The 20807-nt window shown below is 50.5% G+C and overlaps 1 protein-coding gene across 1 annotated transcript in view; it reads right to left on the bottom strand.

Moving 5' to 3' along the window:
* The window catches only part of PLXNA2 (plexin A2), a 222350-nt gene extending 202726 nt beyond the window's left edge, over positions 1–19624 (bottom strand). The window contains exon 1 of the mRNA XM_007988604.3: positions 18877–19624. The gene's annotated coding sequence lies outside the window, so the exon portion shown is untranslated. The remainder of the gene's footprint in view (positions 1–18876) is intronic.
* Between the last annotated feature and the right edge of the window lie 1183 nt (positions 19625–20807).

The following is a 20807-nucleotide window of genomic DNA, read 5'->3' as shown; positions in this document are numbered from 1 at the left end:
CCGGGTAATGCCGACGGCTGAAAGGCCTCAATTAGAGTGAAAGGAGTTATCTGGTATTTAAATAATTATTAGAGTGAAGGAATAATCATGGGTTTGAGCTGATTTTTTCCCCACTGTCACCCTGATGGCGTCTATAATATTATTATTCAAATGCCCATGATTCTCATTGAGAACCAAGAGAGGAGAGAGTGGGGGCGAGGGGATGGGGAACAGGGAGAGGGTGGGGAGAGAGACTCATTTAATCTCCATGTGACAGGGCTGCAGGAGGTACGATTAGTCTTTTTCTTATTTCAGCTGTCACTCATGCACAGACACTGAAGATTGTTATTAGCGTATTTTATGCACGCGATTTAAAGGGAAAAGGGGGAGGGGGGTGAGGAGAGAAAGAATTTCCTACGGAAAATAAGGGGACCAAAGGAACAATTTAGATGTCACTTCTCTACCAGCTGCATTTGCTTCATTAATTGAATGTCATTTTTTCCCTAGACTCTGTGTGGTTATGTGAAGCGAAGTGGCTATACCTTGCCCCAGAGTGGAGACGGAAGGTGAGAGGAGAGAGTGGAGGAAAACAGATCTCTTCCTGCATGCACCCTTGGCAGCCTTCTCCGAGAAGGTGACGCAGACGGCAGTATGGCCCTTCTAGGAGGTGTCAAGACAAATTTGGGTGACAATTTCTACCCAGTCACCCTCTCTTACTATAAGAAGGTGGATCTCCTGCTTGTCTTCATATACGCGATTCCTTTCACAGGTGGGATAAACTACATCCACGCTCCAATAACCAAGGAGTAAGAGATGAAAATTTGGGCACGCTCTCACAGTCCCAATCAGTAAAGAGGAAAGAACCCATACTCAAGGCGGTGAGGCAGCAGGGACTGTGAGAAGGGAGCTGTGTGTGGCTCTCAGCTTTGGACAAGGCCCTTGGATCTTACATACGTGCGTGACAGTGAGGGACCATCCATCTTTGCAATGGGGGACAGAGGCAGGGTAACGAGGCACAAGTGCAGGGGCTGGGTATTAGCAAGAAAGCAGAGGATTGAGTTAAAGGCTGAATTGTGTCCCCTGAAAATTCCTGTGTTGAAGACTAACCCTAAGTACCTCAAAATGTGTTCTTATTTGAGACAGCATCTTTTGTTACTGTTGTTTTGGTTTGGGTTTTTTGAGACGGGGTCTCTCTCTGTCTCCCAGGCTGGAGTGCAGTGGCACGATCTCAGCTCCCTGCAGCCTCCGCCTCCCGGACTCAAACCATCCTCCCACATCAGCGTTAGGAACCACAGGGATCTGTGGGGCCACAGGCACATGGCTATGCCTGGTTAATTTTTAATTTTTTTTTTTTTTGTAGAGATGAGGTGTCACCATGCTGGCCAGGCTGGTCTTGAACTCCTGGACTCAAGCGATCCTCTAGCCTCAGCCTCCCAAAGTGCTGGGATTACAGGCGTGAGCCACAGCGCCCGTCCCTGAGACAGGGTCTCTATAGAGGTAATCAGGTTAAGATGAGGTCACTAGGGTAGGCTCTAATTCAGTATGATCTGGTGTCCTTATAAAAAGGGGGAAATGTGGAGCCTGAGACAGACACCCACAGAGGCCAGCTGATATAAAGAGACATCCGCATCCTCATCTGACCATCTACAAGCTCAGAAGAGAGGTCTGGAACAGCTCCTTCCCTCACAGCCATCAGAAGGAATCAACTCTGCCGACATCCTCGTATCCTAATCTCAGACTTTCCAGTTTCCGAACTTGGAGAAAATAAATTTCTGTTGCTTAAGCCACCTGGTCTGTGATACTTTGTTACAGCAACCCTGGCAAACTAATACAGCAGGGAGGAGAAAGGCAATCAAACTTCATGGTTCAGGTATTGTTCTTTTAAAGAAGAGGGGTGTGGGTGTGCATGCACATGCAGATTTGCAGAGATGAGGGGGTATCAACAGTCAGGAGCTGCTGACTCCTGCTGCCTTCTGCAGCCCAGAAAACAGTAGCCCAGAGAACTCACTTGCTCTGCCCCTGACAGCTTCGGGATGAGAATTAGGATGTGCTGATTTCCGCTTTTCCTGCAGGGTGGACCCTACCCTTTTTTTTTTTTCTTTTCCTACCCAGAAGAGTGAATCTACCACTTACCAGACCCCAAGGAGAGATCTCCGCTTCTCTCACCCTGGCTCCTCCTCCAGGCACAGGCCCTGTCCTGGGACCACTGCTTTTAACGTCAGGGAGAGATTTCTGTTGTTTTTTTTCCCCAGGTCTCCCAGTAGGCTCTGATTGAGCCCTGGAAACCACACCAGCTCTCCCAGGGCCTTAGCAAAACAGGCAGTGTTTGTCCTCTCCACTCACAGGCTGTAAAAGTTTGGAGTTGTATCCCTGAATTATGAAGGGTTCCAAGATGTGCACTCATCTGAGGGGCTGGCGGGGGCTCTGTTTCTTTCTGGGACACTGGCTGAGCTGGCTTTGCAAAGTCAAAACAAGATTCATTACCCTGGGGCCGGGAGCAGGGAGATACACCACCTGACCCTGCAGACCTGCCCCATATGTCATGGGCCTGTCAGAAATCTCCCAGAATTCCCTTTATTATCTAAAGGTCGCCACCCGGGCAGAGCTGAGAGAGCCGCATGGTATAAACTAAACTACAAGAGCAATCAATTTCAAGCAGCTGCCTTCCCTGCCACCCCATCCCCTGCTCCCCCTTCCTTAGGTTCTGCCCTCTTCAACCCCCTTTGGGGGAGGGTCAGGAAGGAGCCCTGCTTTGCCATGGCCACCTCCCCACTGGGTCAGAAAGAATTTCTCCAAATTAGCAGAGCTCTGATGCTATGAGAAGCAGGCCGTGGGAGCACTCCTGCCTTCTGTGCTAAGGGAGTCCAAGGAAGGTCATCCCACCTCTTCCCTGATTCTAACAGGACCCTATTTAAACCACCTTATCAGTTGAGTTGCTGTTCTGGTAGACATTATGGGATTAAAGGACAGAAAAAGGAATTCTCAGGCTCCTTCCAAAGGCAGAAAAAGGAAATAAAAGTAGGCATATGGCTTTGCTAAGCCAAGGCAAGATTCACGTTAGGAGACCTCATACTCTAATGACCACAAGTAGCAAATTACTAGCAACTCTCATTTATTTTCTAGAAGAAAATAATGAAGAGAAGCTACTATTATTATCATTTATTAACCACCTGCTACATGGCACACTATGCTACATGCCCTGCATATGCTATCCATAGTTGTGTGATTACCTTGCAAGATGGGCATGACCATCCCCATTTCACAGATGAAGAAATGGAATCTCAGGAGGCCTAACCTGACAAGTATCAGCTAGGAAGCCAAGATTGCTGAGGCCCATGCTTTCCCTACTACTCTACACTGCCTAGATTCTTAAGGTTTATTTTTCAGCCAAACCTTCTTATCACTGGTCTGGGAGAACTCACCAGAATGTTTAGTAAGATTTGGCAAGTACTTTATGTTAAAGGTCAAAACTTGAGGCCCCACAGTTCCATTTATGTCTATGCCGAGCTGATCCTTTATTTTGGTAACCAGGCAGTGCTGGGGTAGGGCACACAGGAGTCATGGTTATCAAGCACCAGGTGGAATCCAGGGGTGGCAAGAGGCTTGCTAGCTTGGCAGCCACCTTTCAGAGCAATTCCAAATGATATTTTCAAACAGCCTGGAAATGTCTCTCATGTAATCTTCACTGTACAAGGGAGAGCCAGGGACTCTTTGAGGTTGAGATGGGGCAGGAGAGCAAGCTTAAAAAGTACTCAACTAAAAGGCTAAATAAATTACAGTTACTCCATATAATGGCATATTACACTGCCATTAAACATAATGTTTTGAAAAATAATGACACTGCTCTAATTTACACTACTGGGAGGGAAAAGGAGGAACAATGATGGAGTAAGAAAAAACCAGAACAAAGCACTAGGCATTCATCTCAACTGACCCTAAAATCCCACATACTCTCCTTTGAAGCTGTCCACATCTTTTTCTTCTTGAAGAAAAATGTTAATGGCTCCCAGGAGACCCAGGTGAGAGAACTTCCTGCTTTCTTTTGCAGGCTTTCCTTTCTACTTCCAGTGGCCTCACATGGCTGGCCACTGAAGCTCTCTAGGGACAAGGAGGACTCCCCATCCGTGATGCTTCATCTCTATCTCAGGGACAGTGACCATTAGTGCCAGATGATGTGCACTTTTTAGCACTGCTCATTTCCAGAAGCTAGGGTTCCCAAAAGTTCAAAGGGCAGGGCTCTTCACCAGGAATCCCCATGCTGCCTCCCTGAAAATAATGTTTCTAAGACAGTCACATTGTCACCATCCAGGCCTTCCTCTGAGATGGACCCTGGTAAAACCCATTGGCAGCCAAATCCAGCCACATATCTGCAATTTGTGCCTTGTGCTGCCTCATTTCTTGCGCCTCAGACCCACTATCTAACTTTGCCACGCACATGGCCAAAGTGTGAAATTCACCTATGGAAACACCTTCTATGGCTCCTTGCTGTTGCCCAGAAAGACTCGGCACTGCTAAGCACCCAAGTTCAAGTCCTTCCCCAGCTGGCTCTTCTTTCTTGAACCTCACTGCCCACCTCTCCCAGAGTGACTCCTCTCCCGACAAACTGGTTGGTCTGTTGAGTCCCCAAAACAACCTGCCCTGGAATGCTTGTTTCCACTCCCTTCTTTGCCTATCCATACCCAGCCCATCCTTCAAAGCCTCTTAAACCCTCTAGGGCCTCTCCACCTCCAATCTCTTTTCTCTCCTCTAAACTCGATTAAAAACTGCTGGTTTGGGCACACACTGATTGTAGCACACACTACATTGCAGCATTGGCTGTCTTTTTTATGTGACTATTTCCTATCTCCCCATTGAATTAGAAGCCCTTTGAAGGCAAGAACAGTATCTCATGCTTCTTGGTATCCGTACAGGGCTAGCATGATAACTTTCACTCCATATTGTGCTCAGCCTGAATTGTCGAGAGCAGCGAGAGGCGGGACCCAGGTGCTCATTTGCTTTCCCTCAATGGACACTGTCCCTGCTAGTCAGCCTCAGTAAATGATTTGAACTAATACACTTGGCTCAGGGATCTGTCATGACTGATCTTCAGGAGGTAGTGAAGAAGGAGGTGAATGATTTAGGAAGGATCCTGGCTATTATTTGTCTTGAACCCACTGGGTGAGGCTAGATGGGTGAGGTGGGAAGAAAGATGGAGAAGAATGGGAAAATACCAGCTCTGTCTTTGAAGAATGTATAATCCAGACCTGTGCAGGAAGAGTCTTCGCAAGAGCGCTCCAGAGTTGCTAACCATATAATATCATGGATCACATAAGAAGCATAAAATAATGAAAAATTCACAATATAAAGCGATCAACAGAGTGGGGTGGGGGAAGTCCCTTTGGAAGGTTCCAGAACAGGGTCTTCAACAAGGAGGTCAAGCTCACAGTGCTGGATGGCGCAAAGAAAAGACCTTGGCCTTTGGAGAGGGACCTGGGCTCGAGTCTCATTCTATCACTTCCGAATTCGGTGACCTTGAACATGTTATTTAACCTTTTGGAGCCTCACTTTCCTCAGCTGTAAAATGACACCTCACAGGGCTGTGGTGAGAATCAATGAGATAATGGATGTGAAATTGTTTTGTAAACTCTAGAGCTTTAAGTAAACACCAGTTACTCTTGTTTCTGTTTTTGGAGAAACACTGTACAAGGACATCATCTCCTGGGCTGCCTTGTATGATGGTGACAAACTCTGAGGGCTCTGTTTTAGCTCAAGAGAGCGGTGATCATTGTGCAGTAGAATGTGGTGACCCAGCACCTGCCTGCTGAGACCCAGTCCTCTTGGAAGAAACAAACAGGGTGCTGCTAGTCCCACCTTCTTCCCATGCTGACCTGAGGTCTTGAGTAGCCATTCCCACCAGTTCTATCAGTGGTCCCATGACTTCCAGGCCACCCCTCCTCTCATGGCCCTCAGCTGATTTAGGACCACTTGTGTTGCTCTTGCTGGTTTGTCCAGGCACCTGTGGCAGCACAGAAGGGTGTAGAGGAGGAAAGAGGAAAACCGGTCCTGAGGAGGAGGAGAAGATGCTGAGATACCAGCTCCTTAGGCTGGGGCCCTGCATTCTCTGGGCCCTTCCCATACAGGTCCGCCTTGGTATATAGACTGAAGTTCCTCTTCCTTCCTTGTCTTTCCCCGCCTCTCTTTCTCTATAGTGCTTTTCTGAACCAACAGCCAGCCTTCCAATAAAAAAGCTCTAACTCCTTTTCAGGAGGAAGCTTCTTAAGCAGGCTATGTCCCCACCCTGTATCTTCCCACCTGCAGTTTCTATTATTTTTCTCTCTTTGTCTGAGACTCCCAGCTCTTGCAGTAGAGATCCTTAGCTGTCAGACAGCCTTTCCTAAATAACAGGCATTCTCACACTCATACACACCAAGCAAGGGGAGTGCCATGGAGCTGGATTAAAGGGGCATGCGGAAACTGAGGGGTGGCTGGAACTCTGGGAAGACGTCTGACCACTTAAAGGTCTCTTCTGTGCCAAGAGGTGCAGACACTTGGCCTGAAGGACACTTAATCACCTTGAGTGGCATCAGCCCCTTGGTGAAGGAGCACAGGAAGTAGACATTTGAGACCCTTGAGGCGCTATCAGCCCGGCCCCGGACCCCTCTTGGATCCCTCAGCTCGCTGTGAGGGAGAGCGAAGGGTGCAGTTTTCAGAGAGGCTGAGACAGGGAGAGGAATGTGCTGACGGGGAGCAGGGTGGGAATGGCAGGCCGGGGAGGGAGGACCTAGGGCAGGAGATGAAAAGAGCTCCCTGAGTGAGAATCTGGCCCTGGATGATGAATGGGGTGTGAGAGAGAAGCCGGGAAAAGGGTAAACAGCCAGGAGGGACCCAGGAGGCAAGTGGGAGGGAGGGGTGAGGAGAAAGAATGTGGAGGTCAAGGAGCAAAGAAAATGCTCCTGGAGTGATTGACTCAAGATCCAACATGTTCCACACTGGATGAAGGCACATGTGCACGCAGATGTGCCTAGTCACCCGCCCTCCCCTCCACATCCCTGCGAAGGTGTGAGCACGTCTGTCTGCTCTCCTCCCAGATGCATTCCATGCCCTCTGGAAAACCTTTCTTCTGATGTTTGGTTCTGAGTCTGCAAGGGACCCCACTGTAATATGAACATGTATTTGTGCAGTGATTTTACAAGTTCCTAAAAATTTCACATGCATCATCCCACTAATGTACCCTTTACTCAAGCCGGTGAGGTTGAGAGCAGCATCCGCATCACCAGTTTACAGGTGAGAGGATTTAGGTGTATTTGAGGTTGAATATTTTGGCAAAGGCACCAGATGTGAAAAATGGGACTTGGACTTGGGGGGTCTTGGAGTTAAACATGTCACTTAGCTTCTCTGCTGCCTGGCATTGCAGATGTCACCAACTGATACATCTTGGAAGAAATCACTTACTCAAGAGGACACTCTCTGCCTGCACATAAGCAATACTCTGCCCATAGTTGAGGATATCCTGTTACTACTCTTTGCGAATGGAGGTGGGGTCTAAGGAGCTGTGACTCAGAGTTGAATTCTTGGGGACCCCCTGTGAATGATTAGAGGAAAAGGTCGGGCTGGGAGCTGCTGGCCATCCACTGAATGCCATTTGGCTCTTGCCCAGTTCTGGCGGGAGGGAAGGAAGGCTGGGGAGGGGCTGAGGCCTGGACATGGCCAGGGGCTTGCACAGGTGGTGGCAGATGGAAAGGATCCAAAAGCACAAATCTGTAAGGAGAGACCACTGTGCCAGTCTCCCTCTCCCCAGCCGGCCCTTTATTGTGGGAAAGAATGCTAACTCCCAGCAACCCCTCTGAAGACCAAGCACCTCTACAGGCCCTACAGCCAGCCCAAGAACGCAGGAGCCTCCTATCTGCCTTAGACTCCTCTCCTTACCCATCTTCTCCCAGCTCTCAGCCCCGGCCTTGCTGCTCTTCAATTCCCGACAGTGGCAGATCACTGATTAATTCAGGGCTGTTTAATAACCCTTCTATTTCGATGAAACAAGCTGTCTTGTTTTCTTTATTTTTAACACTGACTTTCGTTTCTTTGCTAAGCATCTTACTGTCATTTAAATTTCTCTGTCTCCAACCAAGCTGATAATAGACTGGAGTGAGCAGCTGCTTCCATCCTGTTTATGACAATGATTAGAAGTTAGAGCTGTGCAAGCAGAGAATTGACCAAATCTCGGTTCAGAGGGGTCTGCTCCTGCTTGTAGAGGGAGTGTTAATTTTAACACGATTAGGAGAATTCTGGCTCCAGAGGAGACCAGGGCTAACCCTAGCCTAGCCTTCCTGGCACCCTGCTCAGAGGAGACTGCCATGGGCCTGAAGGTGTGAGAACCAACTTTACTTACTTTGTAATTCAACTGTATGGACCTGACACTCCACTTCATAACAGAGCCTTTTCCTCCACTGAATTTGGATTTACTGAGCAGCAAGCAGGGACACTCAAGCTTAGATAATTTAGGATGGGTGTGGGGCCCTCAGCTATCAGCTATGATATCTCTGCTCTATGCAGGAATCTCTTCTTGAGACCTGGCCATCTTCTAGCCTCTGCTTGAATTCCCTAAATGTTGTAAAGCCCATTCCCTCCCTAGATAGCCTTTTCCAGGCTGGGATAGCTCTGACTAATCTTGCTCTTTCTGTCTTTTTGCAATACTTATTTGTGACTTGTAGGACCATGATTTGTGTGCATACCCTCTCTTCCAGGTTGAAACCTCCTCAAGAACCTGGACAGTGACTTGTCTCCCCGCTACCATACTCAGTATATGGATATTCTATAAACACTTGTTCAGTCAAATGAAATTATGCTGCACCAACTTTAAAATTTCTTGCAAGGAATGTACCTTTCTTCTCCCAGGTGAAGCTTCCTGTTTTTCTCTATGCAGACAAATGTTGTCTCTTCCCATCCCCAGGCCAGACATGGCTGCTTCCCCAGAGCCCTGCTTTTTCTTCCAGACCCCCAGGGACTGCACAGTTGGTGGAAAACTTGGCCAAGGAAGCTGGGGGCATGCAGTGGAAGTCAACTGGGTGGCCTAGACAAGGTTCTGTGGATCCCAGCACCCCTCATTCCCTTCAGGTCAGCCACAGCTGCCCGAGAATGCTCCCAGGTGCATGATGTGCAAATCCAGTCTGGGCCGACCCTCCCTGCCTCTCATTCCCTCGCAGCCTTGTGAGACTGGAGCTCTCTGCGCCTCCCAGCCAGCACAGTCTGCAGGCAGCTGCTTGGGTCATTGTCTCAGCCTCTTCAAGTTGTGAATGCTGAGTCTATAGAGACTGAAACACAAACAGTGCCCACAGTGCCTCTCGGGGAGGGAGGGGCAGCTTGGCCTTGCCAGAGCCATTGACTGTGCAAATATCAAGGCTTACTGTGGATGGAGGAAAGCTGGTTGGAGCGATTCAAAAGGGGGAGTTTTTTGACACCACACTGCCCAGCACCATGGAAGGGCTGTGGTGTGTGCTGAGGGCCGGCAGATGGGTAGAGAATTGGAGAGGTCAGTTCTCACAGGGAATACTGCGTCATCGTGAGATGCCTGTCTGCTCAAAACCAAGGAAGAGAGAGATGGGGGAGGTCACTGGGCACAGTGCAGGGACAAGAGACTGGAGAGAAAAGGTAGCTAAGTGGGCAGATCAAGAGAGTGTAGTGGGTGAGGCTGGGGCAAACAAACCTCCTAGCAATTGGAGGGCAGTGAATGGCAGCTTGCTGTGTGACTCAGGGCAATGCACTTACCCAGTTTGGACTTGGGTTTCACATCCACTATGAGGGCCTGGATAAAAGCTACTATTAAACGCTCAAAAACATTTCCCAAGTATTCTACACCAAACACCTATTTATTCTGCAATTCAAACTCTTTCTTAAAAAATAATATTTAGAAAGGAAATCAAGGCATCTTGCTGCCCCCATTTTCTGCAGCAGGCTCTTGGACAGTGGTATGGGATGTTTAGGACTCTCCTCTCACAGTCCCCATCCCGCACTCTGCACTTCCAACAGGGACAAGTCTCCTTGTGGTTCTTGGGGAGCTTCTTGGCCTACTAGAAGACAGCTGATGCTTCTCCCCAGACACCCTGCTATGTTTTGACCGACGATCAGTACTACTAAGGACATGATCCCTGAGCCCCAGGGTCCAGTTTGGGCTCCTGGACTCCACTCCTGCTAACGCTCTTTGTGATGTGTCTGCTCCATCCATGTCCCTGCCCCTAGGAGCTCTCTCTGCAGCCAAGCAGCCAGACGCCCACGAGCTCTGCCTTTTCTTCTTCCATGAAGGGTTGACTCCCATAGCAATGCCAACCTACCAATCCTGTGACAGTGTCATTCGTGTCCACTCTTAGAGCTCTGAAGGCACTAAAAATCCAAGGGCGGCACAGTCAGAATTCAAATTCCAATCCCACTGGCTAAGCGTTGACCACAAGCCCTGAATGTAGTCTCCTTGCAGGGCCACCGTTGACTTTCTTCTCTATTTCCCATCTCCACCAAGTATTCAGCCCTTTATACTTTAGCATACAGATTTTCTTTAAATAAAATCTTATTTTTCTCAGAAAATTCCAAACAAATTTGGAAAGAGAGGGGGAAAATAACCCTAGTTTTGCTTTTTATACCTGTTCCAAAATTTAGAATAATTTCCCCTGCTTCCAGCACTTGTCATTTTTCCAACTTACCTAACACCCTCTTCCTGGGCCTGACTCCAGAAACAAAGACAAGTGAGGGTGCTTGAGTATTCACTCCATTATACAGCCAGGGAAACCAAGGTGCTGGGTAAGGGGCAGGAGCCAATTCTGCTAGAGCGTAACTAACCTCTTATCTGCCTCCTGGGACCAGGGAACAAATGGAGGGTAAGCACTGGTCAACAGGTGAGAAATCTTTAGGAAGCGGGAAGGGCTACAAGTGTGAAGGCAGGCACTTAGTTCCTGTTTGATTCTTTGACACCGGGCTCTTCCTGACCATCTGCTCTCGACCATCTCAGTGGGGCCTAAACCTCCTGCAGGAGGGCGCTGGGAGTGGCTTCCAGCTCCCCATGCAGTTCAGATCTTTCTCTCTCAGTCTGTGGGCCACAAGAAAGCTGAAGAACTTGACCCCCTGGGGGGTCACTCCGAGTGGGGTGGTAGACTCGAATTTTGTTCATTTACAGATCAACCTCAGGGGGTGGGGTGTTTGCCTTACAGAAAACATGGTAGCTTGGGTTTTCATCTCACAGAGAGTGGCGGGACTTGTTAAAAGTTTCAGGCAGCGGGAGTGAGGGTGGGGCGTCAGTGTCGTCAGGGCACTGTGCAATCCCCAGCCGGCCCCGCTCCTGGAAAACACCACTGCCCAAAAACACGGAGCGGAGACCTGGAATGAGAGCTTTGCTGACTCACGTGGGGCCTCCTGTCTGTGGACAGGGAAGGAGCCTGGGTCTTCCTGTCCAGCTTGGGCTGGGCTCCCGCTAAGAACCCCATTCTCAGTGAAATTCAAAAAATTGGCTCTTCTCCTTCAGGTATTTTTGTTCCTCAGGAGAAAAAAATGGGAAGCCGGGGGAGCAGTCAGGGGAGGTGGGAGGTCAGAGGCCAACGTAATATTTACCCAGCCCAGCCGAGGCCTTTCGCTTTTATGAAGCAGGAAACCACTTCAAAGCAGCAACATCCCCTCTCGCCACTTCTGTCTGCCTGCTGGTCCTCCTGCCTCTACACCGCAAGGCAGGGCTTTTCTACTCACCCTTTCCTCTGCTCCTGAACCTTCCACCCTCTCTCCCTTAAAGGGTGGAGCACGCTGCCTGGCCGGCCACTCCCTCTAATCCCTGCTCAAAGGTAAAAAGACCTGCCCATAGTCACAGAGCAATCACAATCCATAGGCTCCCCTGACATTCTGAGCTGTCCCTGGCGTGCTCTTGTTCACTTACTGAGTTTTCTACCACTCAGAGGCACTGGGGTTACAGCTCCTCATCCAAAGCCCCATTCCACCACCAGAGCAGAAGCGGAAACGATGGCTAGGAAAGGTTCTAGAGACTGGGATCTAGTAGTTCTTTACATTGTGGAGGGGGCAAGAACTCCTTCTCTTCAGAAATACAAAACAACATGTACCCACATCATTCTTGAAGATATAGAATCTCCAAGGTTTCACAGGCCTCTTGAAGCCTAAGTATGGCCCTAGCTCTGCACTTCCCAGTGCAGGGGTCTGTTCCCTGACAGCATCACTGATGTGCCTCCCCCAGCCTCAGACAAGGTGCAGGGAGAACATGACCTTCCTTTATAGGATTAGAAACTATCTTTGAGTTGAAATCTTCGTCCTTCTAACCTTTCTCCATTAGTATCCTTCTGCCCTCTTTGTGGACAGAAAGCTTAAAAGAGAATGGCTACCTTCTCTTTGAGTTGAAATCTTCATCCTTCTAACCTTTCTCCATTAGTATCCCTCTACCCTCTTAATGGACAGAAAGCTTAAAAGAGAATGGTTCCTTCTTCAGATAGCAAGCACATGGCAGAGGCAGCCCGAGGAGTGGACAGACTCCCCTGCCCAGCCAGGGTGTAGGGATAAAATCCAAATCTTCCCTCTCAGGTCCTTCCATTTAATAACTTCATTCAGATAAGAGTAGGTGCATAATAGCAGGATTCTGGACACTTAAATGTGAATGTGGATGAGTAATATTATTTCCTGAGGCACCACACTGGCCTCTACACGCCAGCTCCAGAAGTACCAGAAAGGGATGCAATTTGCATAGAATACAACATGAAAACGCTTGGGAGTGTGCACCCTGGAGTCCTTCCTCTAGGATGTTGACTAATAGAAAACAACTCCAACGCTGTCCATTTAAAATCCTCAGAGAAGACTGAGGGAAAAATCGGGTAAGTAGGGGTAGCTGTGAGAGGCTGGAGCCCGCAAGAGCATTAAATAGTCATCATTCTTCACAGGAAACTGTGAAGTTCTCCAGCACCTCTGAGTCTCTCCTGGAAATCTTCATCTCCCATGACTTAAAGCAAAGGCTTTGAGGAGCTGTCTGCTCTCACTTCCTCTGACCCCCTAGTACACATTGTTAATGCCATTCTGCCTTTTACTACAGGTATTTGGGGGTACTTGGCTTATGCAATTTCTTCCTTCACTCCCTTAATGTACTGTAAATGTCCTGAAGGTAGGATCTATTACTTTTTCATCCTTGTATTAGGAGGGAGGTACCACATTCTTGGCACCACAGAGATGATGGATCCCTATTTATTTAAACTTAAATGAATTCCAATTCCCGCTTTCAGTGTCATCCTATTTGGTTTAATACAAAGGGCAAGAATCTCTCCTTCTTCTCTCCCTCTATACTACAGTTGAGAGGGAGGCTGTTTAGATAGAACAAGAGAAAGCCTGGGAGAACAACTCCTCCAAGAGGGCTGGGAGGGCCTAGGGTTCCTCTGTCAGAAGCTTCTGTCTTCTCAAAGCCTCGTAGAGAATGTGTGTGTGTTGGGAGGCACGGAGGAGACAGGCTCATTCACCAGCTCTTCACTCAGAGCCCTGGGATCCCTCCTCCTCTTCCCTCTGAAAGACAACTTGAACTTTCCAAGGGCAACTCCACTGCCTTTTATCTCTCACACTCAAAGTAATTTTAGCCAAAGAAAAGCAGAATTAAACTTTCATAACACGATACATTTATCTTGTTTTTCTTCTTTCTTTTCTCCATCCTCCCTTCCCCCTGCCCTGACCTCCAGGTACATCTGAGCTAAAGCAAACCAAGATGAACTATCAGGGGATGCCATTAGATCGGAAGAGACTCTGCTAAGCTCTGGCCTCCTGCCCATCCCAAAACTTCAATATTTTTCCATGCCCCTTTTAGGCAGTCATTATCTCCTTAGATGAGAAAAGCCTCTGGACTCTGCTGTCTCTCAATATTGTCCTTTGCTGAAATGAAAGGGGGAATTCTAATTCAGAGAAAGACTCCCACAGAGAATATGAAGAAAAAGATTAAATCAGCGATACAACGTTGACATGCATTCAGTTCCTGAAAGGTCTTTAAAAAAAAAAATCTCAGGAGCAGTTTTGCTACCACCTGAGAGTCTCAAAAATCTGCATTTAGGGAGTTGAGAGATGGGAAGGCATGTAAAGGCCCTTCAGGGATGGGCCAGAAACTTCTGTTGCTGATAAGAACTGGCAAGGGCCTTTTGGCGGGCCAGCCAGCAGATTGGACTGCCTGTTAAGTTGAGAATGCACTCCCTCCCTGCCACCCACCCCTAGACGTGACCTGTTGGGGCAGGCCTCTCCGGAGCTGCTCACAACCCGTGCACCCCTGCTTAATGCTGCAGGCGCCTTCTCATCCTCTGCAAACAGACAGAGGCCCAAAGGTCTCACTGGCAATAGGACCCTACCAGTTGTGGTCTCTGGGAAGTGACAGCTGGAAGTTTCGAATATATCTCATCTATTAATATTTTTTTCTTCTAAAACACACACACACACACACACACACACACACCACTGTTTTGGGCCAAGCCTGGCTTTCAAGAGTCCCCTCTAGTGGAGATAACCTGCTACTTCGGCTTCCCAGTTCAGCCAGGAGCCTCCCTGGCCCGGGAAGATTCAGAAAACCCCCTTCTGCCTGCAAGGCTCTCTTTCCCACTTTCTCTTTATGTTGGCTCTGAGCTCTGTCTGCCCTCATTCACACTGTCAGTCTCTCTGTCTTTATCTTCCCTTGCTGTCTCCCTCCCTCTCTCCATTTATCTGCGCCTGTGCCCATATCTTGACTTCTGTCTTTCCACGTGTGCCTTTGCTCTTGTATCTTGATCGACATCTTCCATTCACCTGCTGGTTTCCTCTGACGTTCAGGATTCCAGGTCTGACTTGCTAGGAATGCCTTGGGAAGGACTTGGACCACATGGACTCACCTCAAAGGGCCAAAACAGCCACCCACAAGCCAGATCCACAGTGAGAAGCACTAGGAAAATCCTAGTGGTTATAGAGCTGTCTATAACCTGACCTCAGAGCTCCTGCTCCAAATCCTGTGTGAAGCCAGTCGCTCCCTTCAATAGCTTCTCCCCACCTCCCTGCCTGCTTCCCAGTCTCTGACACACACCCTGCCCTGCAAACAACTGGCAATGCCTGGGTAAAGGGACGACTGGCAGTGGGTAGGAAGAGTATGCTAGGGCAGGGGAAGAAGGTGAGGAAGAGGTGAGTAGGGGTCAGAGGCTGAGCCTGGGGCTGTGGCAGGACAGTGGAGACAGAGCAAATGTTAAGCTGGGGTGAGGAGGGGGGAGATGGGGGAACACCTGCTGGTCCTCTAAGTTTCCCAGAGATATTCTTTCACCCAAGAGGGAGACAGAACTGGGGCAGGGAAGGCGGTTAATGGTTAACCAACTGTAGGAGCAGAGAACTTTTGCACTGCTCAGGCCTCAGCCATTTCTTTCAGCTCTGCACCCTTCCTTCCTCGTCTCCCCTTACACTCTTACCCAGCAGGGACCCTGCTCCCCAACAAAGAACTTTCTCGCCTCTATTTCTGCCCTCCAATTCCAGATGGAGCAGTGTGGAGCTAGATAAAGAGGTTCCATATGCCCAAATGCTAGAGAATGAGGCCCAGGAGAGCCTGAGGGCAAAGCCCAGGAGGATGGGGGTATGCTCTTCTTACCAGCCATCCCTCCCTCGTGCCTTGGGACCAGCTGTTTGACCCTGGGAAGAACTGCCTTCCTCTCTGTCTCCACAGGGCTCACCTTTAGAAATGACCAAAAAAGAAGTGGATGCACACCCACCCCTTATTTACTCTAATCAGGCATGAAATCTTTGTAACGAAGTGAAAAAACTGTTAAGGGAACCGGTTCCATTCATTATTGTTTGAACTGAACATATGTGAAGGGTAGAAATAGAATATTCACATATAATGAATTGATAACAGACTGCCCCTGGGTGGGGCGGTGGTGACTGGGGCTGAGGGGGGAATGCACATGAGCTGTAAAACTCCCAGCACCTCAAAGCCTGTTTCTACCAGTTTCCCTATGGACAGTCCTGAATTATTTCTAGTTAACAGACTGTAACACAATGCTGCAGTCTCTTTATGATCAGAATGGGGGTGGGGGGTGGGGGGCTGGCTAGGCGCTCCTTGCCTCTCCATTTGCCATGATGGACAGAAGTATATTATGCCTCAGTTCGTGTGTGTGGAGACAGCTGTGTGGCAATGCAGGGAGACAGCTGGTGGTGGTGGGGAGGTGCTGTTGGAGACAGGGATTGCCTCCCCCACACCAAACCCTATATCTTAGGGAGGCAATCATAGAAGATGAGGTAGGATAGAAACTATTAAACCCCCAAACAGTGACAACTCCAGCACCATAAATATTTCATAGCACCTAAAGTGGTGAGTTTAGGCTGCTGTCAGCTGCTGCCTTGTATATTTAACCATGTCACTGGTTTCACCTCCTGCTCCTGTGTTTTCTTATAACCTGCCCATGAAATAAAGATTAGCTGAGTAATCAGAAGTATTTGTAAATAGGAAACAGGTAGCTGTTCTTTGAGTGCTTTCTTTTTAACCTCATTTTAAGTGCAGACTTCAGTAAAACAGATGGTGAATGAACTTTTACATTCACCGCATCTGCAGCTTTTGATGGTCAAGAGAGTTGCAGGGTAAATGCTCCCCTGGTGCTCTGAAGACAGGGGTAGGTATTCAGACCAGCTCTGAAAGGGGGGCCACCAACCTTGTAATGGCATGGTTTTGGGTGATGGACGTAAGACGCTGCCATACTCTTCATTTAGACTTGGGCTGAAAAGCTAGCCAGCCTCCCTGTCCTGCTCCAGGCTTCGAGGGACCCCTGTCCTTATGCCCTGTCAAAAAGAAGGACCAGCTGGGATTTCCTTGGCAGACTCATGGTCCCTGGGTAGAGGAGATCTCCTGGTACTTTACCACTGCTGCTCTTCAGCATCTTCCCTGCACATCGCTCCAAATGTCATTTCCATTTAACTGCTTTGCAAGCCAATTTGCCCCCATCCTAATGCAATTTGCTGAGGACAGTGAGGGAGCAGAGAGGGCAGTCTGCATTGCCCTCCCTTTATCAGCAGGTCCCTGAAGAGGATCAGCTGCAGAGTGGAGGGAAATAGCTCCTTTAGGTAATGCTGGCTGGTGGTAGCAGGGGCAAGTTCCGGGATGAGGAGGGGTTGGTGGTGATGCCGGGTGGGAGAAGGGGAATGAAAAACAACCTCGCTAGGGTATTTTCACAGATTCCACTCTGTTTCCTTGGTTCCCTACCCTTTCTCCTCACTGCCCCTTCAGCCCCCAGGACACCACCGAGGAGAGATCCCAGGTAATTAGTTCAAATGGTTCTCTGTGAAGAGAGAGGGAAGTTAATGAATTCTTCTCTTTTCTTGCCTGGAGGTCAGAGGGGAGAGGGCTGCAAGAAACTCTGGGAGCTTTCTGGGGTCATTGCATAAAAGTTGTGCATTTCGGTTAGGAATAGCTGAATTCCTCCAGCCAAGGTTATCTCTTCCTGGGGCTCTGTCACTCAGTAGAAGGCCCCAGAACCCAAAGTCAACCCAGAGGGAACAGTGAAGTTTCAATGTCTAGGAAAGAAGCCCAGCAAAGGAGGGAGACTGCTATTGTGTGGGGAGAGGGGAGAGCTAAACCTGACTCGTGCTCTCAAAGTGTCCAGCCCAGGCCAGCCAAGATATTCATCTTGGCCTGCCGCTCATAAGCCTTGTCCACTGTGCACGTGAATGGAAGGAAAATGAATGTGACCCCAAATTTCTGTGGGTTCCTCCAAGCCAATGGGCCCCCAAGTGACTGCCTCAAGCTGTGATTGGCAGTCCCAATCCCCTCAAACAGATCCTACCTTCATGTCCCTTACGTACCTTCTATGATGTGCCACTGTCACTCTAAGATCTTAGATTCCTACAGGAATCCTGTTCATATTTCCATTGCCAACCTCCTGGGGCTCTCATTTCTAGACCCTTGCTGACCTAGAACCTCAAATCTCTTATCCAACTTCCTCTCTCCCATTATTTCTATCCCTCCTGAGCAGAGCTGAGTTTCAGTAGGTAGGTCCCACTAGGGCAAGGGTCATTCCAAACAGGTGGATACTTTTTCGGGGACCTAGAATGGTAGTTTCTGGGGACTCTCTGGGCATCTAGACCATGACTGGCATTATAAAGACTACCCGTGGGATGGATAAAAAGGGCTAGAATTTTCTAGGATCCCTACCTAACTTGTGGGGTGGGGCAAGAAAGAGCACATGGAAGGAAATATTCTCAAATGGTTCATAAGGAGCCTCTGGGACCCTAAGCAAACTCCCATTTCAACCCCCAGCACTCGCGTGGTCCTCAAACTATGGGGCTGGACCCCTGCTGGGCGATACCCCGCAAAGGGAGTCCGGGGGGAGATGAAACACTCAGACCCATTCAGCGCCTGGGAATCTCTCCCTGAGCCTTATGGAACCCGCGCAAATGATGTTTTCCCCTTCCCCTGATCTCCAGTCCCGGATCTGAAGGGACAGCCGGCGGCCACCAGGGACTCTGGCACTGGAGTGAACGCCCCCAAATCGATCGCTGGCCACTGTGGCTTTGGGTTGTCTCGCTGGTGCCACCGAGGCCCTCTTTGGGCTCCAGCTCTCGGGACAGCCTTGCCCGAGCTCCCCAAAGCCGCAGAGCGCCAGCAGGTGCGCGGTGGAGGCGCGCCGCGGAGCGCTGCTGCCGCCCTCAGCCCGCGGCCGGGAAGCCTGCGGGCGGCCGGCCGGGAAGCCCTGGGCGGGAGGCACCGGCTCGAGTGAGCCTGAGATCGCGCGCACGCCGCGCTCCGGCCCGCGAAAGTGGCCGAGCCCATCCCGGGACTCGCCCGCCGCGGCCGAGCCCGGTTGCCTGGGGCCGGGACCCCAAAGAGGCGGGTGCGGGAGAAGCCGCCACGGGTGTGCGCGCCTGTGGGGAGAAGGCTGAAGGCGCTGCCGACTCCGAGCGCCCGGCCCAGCCGCCGCTTACCCAGCTCGGCTACGTCGGTCTGTCCTTCCGTCCCCGCTCCGTCTGCCTCGGCCGCCGGCTGCTGAAGGAAGCGCGAGGCCCCTCTCCCTGCCCGCAGCTCGGAATCAGGGAGAAGACCAAATCCACATGGAGTCCAAATTCATTAAAATCCACGTCAAGCCACCAGCCACTTATCTGTATTCCTGAAGTCGCCCCGCGGTCTCCGCTCCGCGCGCCCCTCAGTCCTCCGTCGCCCCGCAGCAGCCCGACTGGGCGCTGTCGCCAGCTCGCGGGGGGCACCCGGAGGTGCAGAGGGGGCGTGTGGGGGTGGCCGGCGGTGTCTCTCGTGGGGAAGAAGCAGAGCCCCGGCTGTCTTCAGATTTTTCCAGCGCGACTTTCCGGGCTCCTCTGACATCAGCAATCCCGGCGCTTCCTTCCCTTCTTGCTCTCCGGTTCGTTCACAGTCCCATTTCCTCCGGGAGCCTGGCTTTCCAGATCTATTTCGAGGTTTGCTCCGCCGGCTGCGGCGCTCGCGCTGCCTACCGTTCCCAAGCTCGCGGGGTCTCTCTCCGGATCGCTCGCCCTCTCGGCTGAAAAATTCTCAGCAACTGCGCTCCGCTGCCCTCCCGCTCCAGTCTGGCGCGGATGCTTCTCAGCCCGGCAGCTCTGGCTCCCGCGGTGGCGGCGGCGGCGGCGGCGGCGGCGGCGGCGGCGGCGGCGGCGGAGCCCTGAGCGCCGGCCTCCCTATTTTACCATGCAGCTCATTATCATAGAGGCCGCGCGCGTTAACCCCCTCCCCGCCGGCCGCGGCCGCCCGAGCTGGGGCCGCGCCCGCTGCTGGCACCGCCCGCCACAGCCAGCCCCGTGCCCCCTCCCCCGCCCGCGCGGACTTCCTCCTCCGCAAGCTGTCAACAAAGGAGAAGCAGGTTTGGCATCCGGAGGCCGCTCCGCTGCCTGTCCTGCGCCCAGCTCAGCCCGGACCCATCGGCCACCTTAAGTAGCCAAAGGGGCAAGGAAAATGCTGCCAGGGCCCGGGAATTCGAGTAGGGCCTTGCGAGCCCAGCTGGTTTAGTCCCCGGTGGGGATAGAAGGTCGAGCATTGGGGTTAGCGGGGAGCTCAGGACACAGGAAGAGTGGGTGAGGACAGTAGGGACAGGGACTCGCTCGCCATTCGCATCACCTGTCACCGCGCACATCCTGCACACCTCCCTCTTGATCTTTGAGTGAGGGGTGAGTGGGGAGGAACGGGGCTTGTCTGATGGGGTTGAGACTAGAGTCTTGGAATTTGTAGGGGCAAATTTCCTCTTCTTGTAAATTAAAAAAAAAAAAAAGCCAACAAGCTGTCAAATAAGGCTTGAAGTTGTTGTTGTTGTTATTATTATTATTGCAACGAGAAGATGAACCTTGCTCTGAATTGAATCTCAAGCTTCCAGCCCTGATAGGGATCCTGGGCATCTGATAAGTCCGGACTTGGATGGGGGCATTGGGGTCGGGAGAAGAGCTTTCTATAGCCAATTCAGAGAATCTTTTTGCCAGGGGAATCAGAGGGGTGGCGATAAGATAACTTATTTTAATAACCTAAGGTGAGAGGTTTCAGGATTCTGGACGACAATGCCTCGGTACCCTCAAGGCCACTGATTCCTTGCTACACAGTCTCAGTAACTCTGCAGCTTCTAGACACTGCTTTTCGGAAGGGGCCTGCAAGCTGGACCCCAGCGAGTTCGCAGGGTCTGCGTAGTCCCTGCTCGAGATTAGAGCGCACACGAGTTTACTCCTGTCCAAGCACTCTGATAAGCTTCCTCTACTGCCCTCTAGTGGCCACAGTCCTCAGTGGTATAAATCGAAAAAACAACATAAATCACTACAGAAAATCTGAAAGCAATCGCACGAAATTCTTAGAGCAGTAGGGGCAGAAGAAAGGAAGGGAGGGAGGGATGAAGAAAGGGAGCCAG

This window comes from Chlorocebus sabaeus, chromosome 25 (assembly GCF_047675955.1).
Source record: "Chlorocebus sabaeus isolate Y175 chromosome 25, mChlSab1.0.hap1, whole genome shotgun sequence".
NCBI lineage: Eukaryota > Metazoa > Chordata > Mammalia > Primates > Cercopithecidae > Chlorocebus > Chlorocebus sabaeus.
Note: the sequence above shows the minus strand (reverse complement) of the source record. Positions and strands in the feature narration are given on the sequence as shown.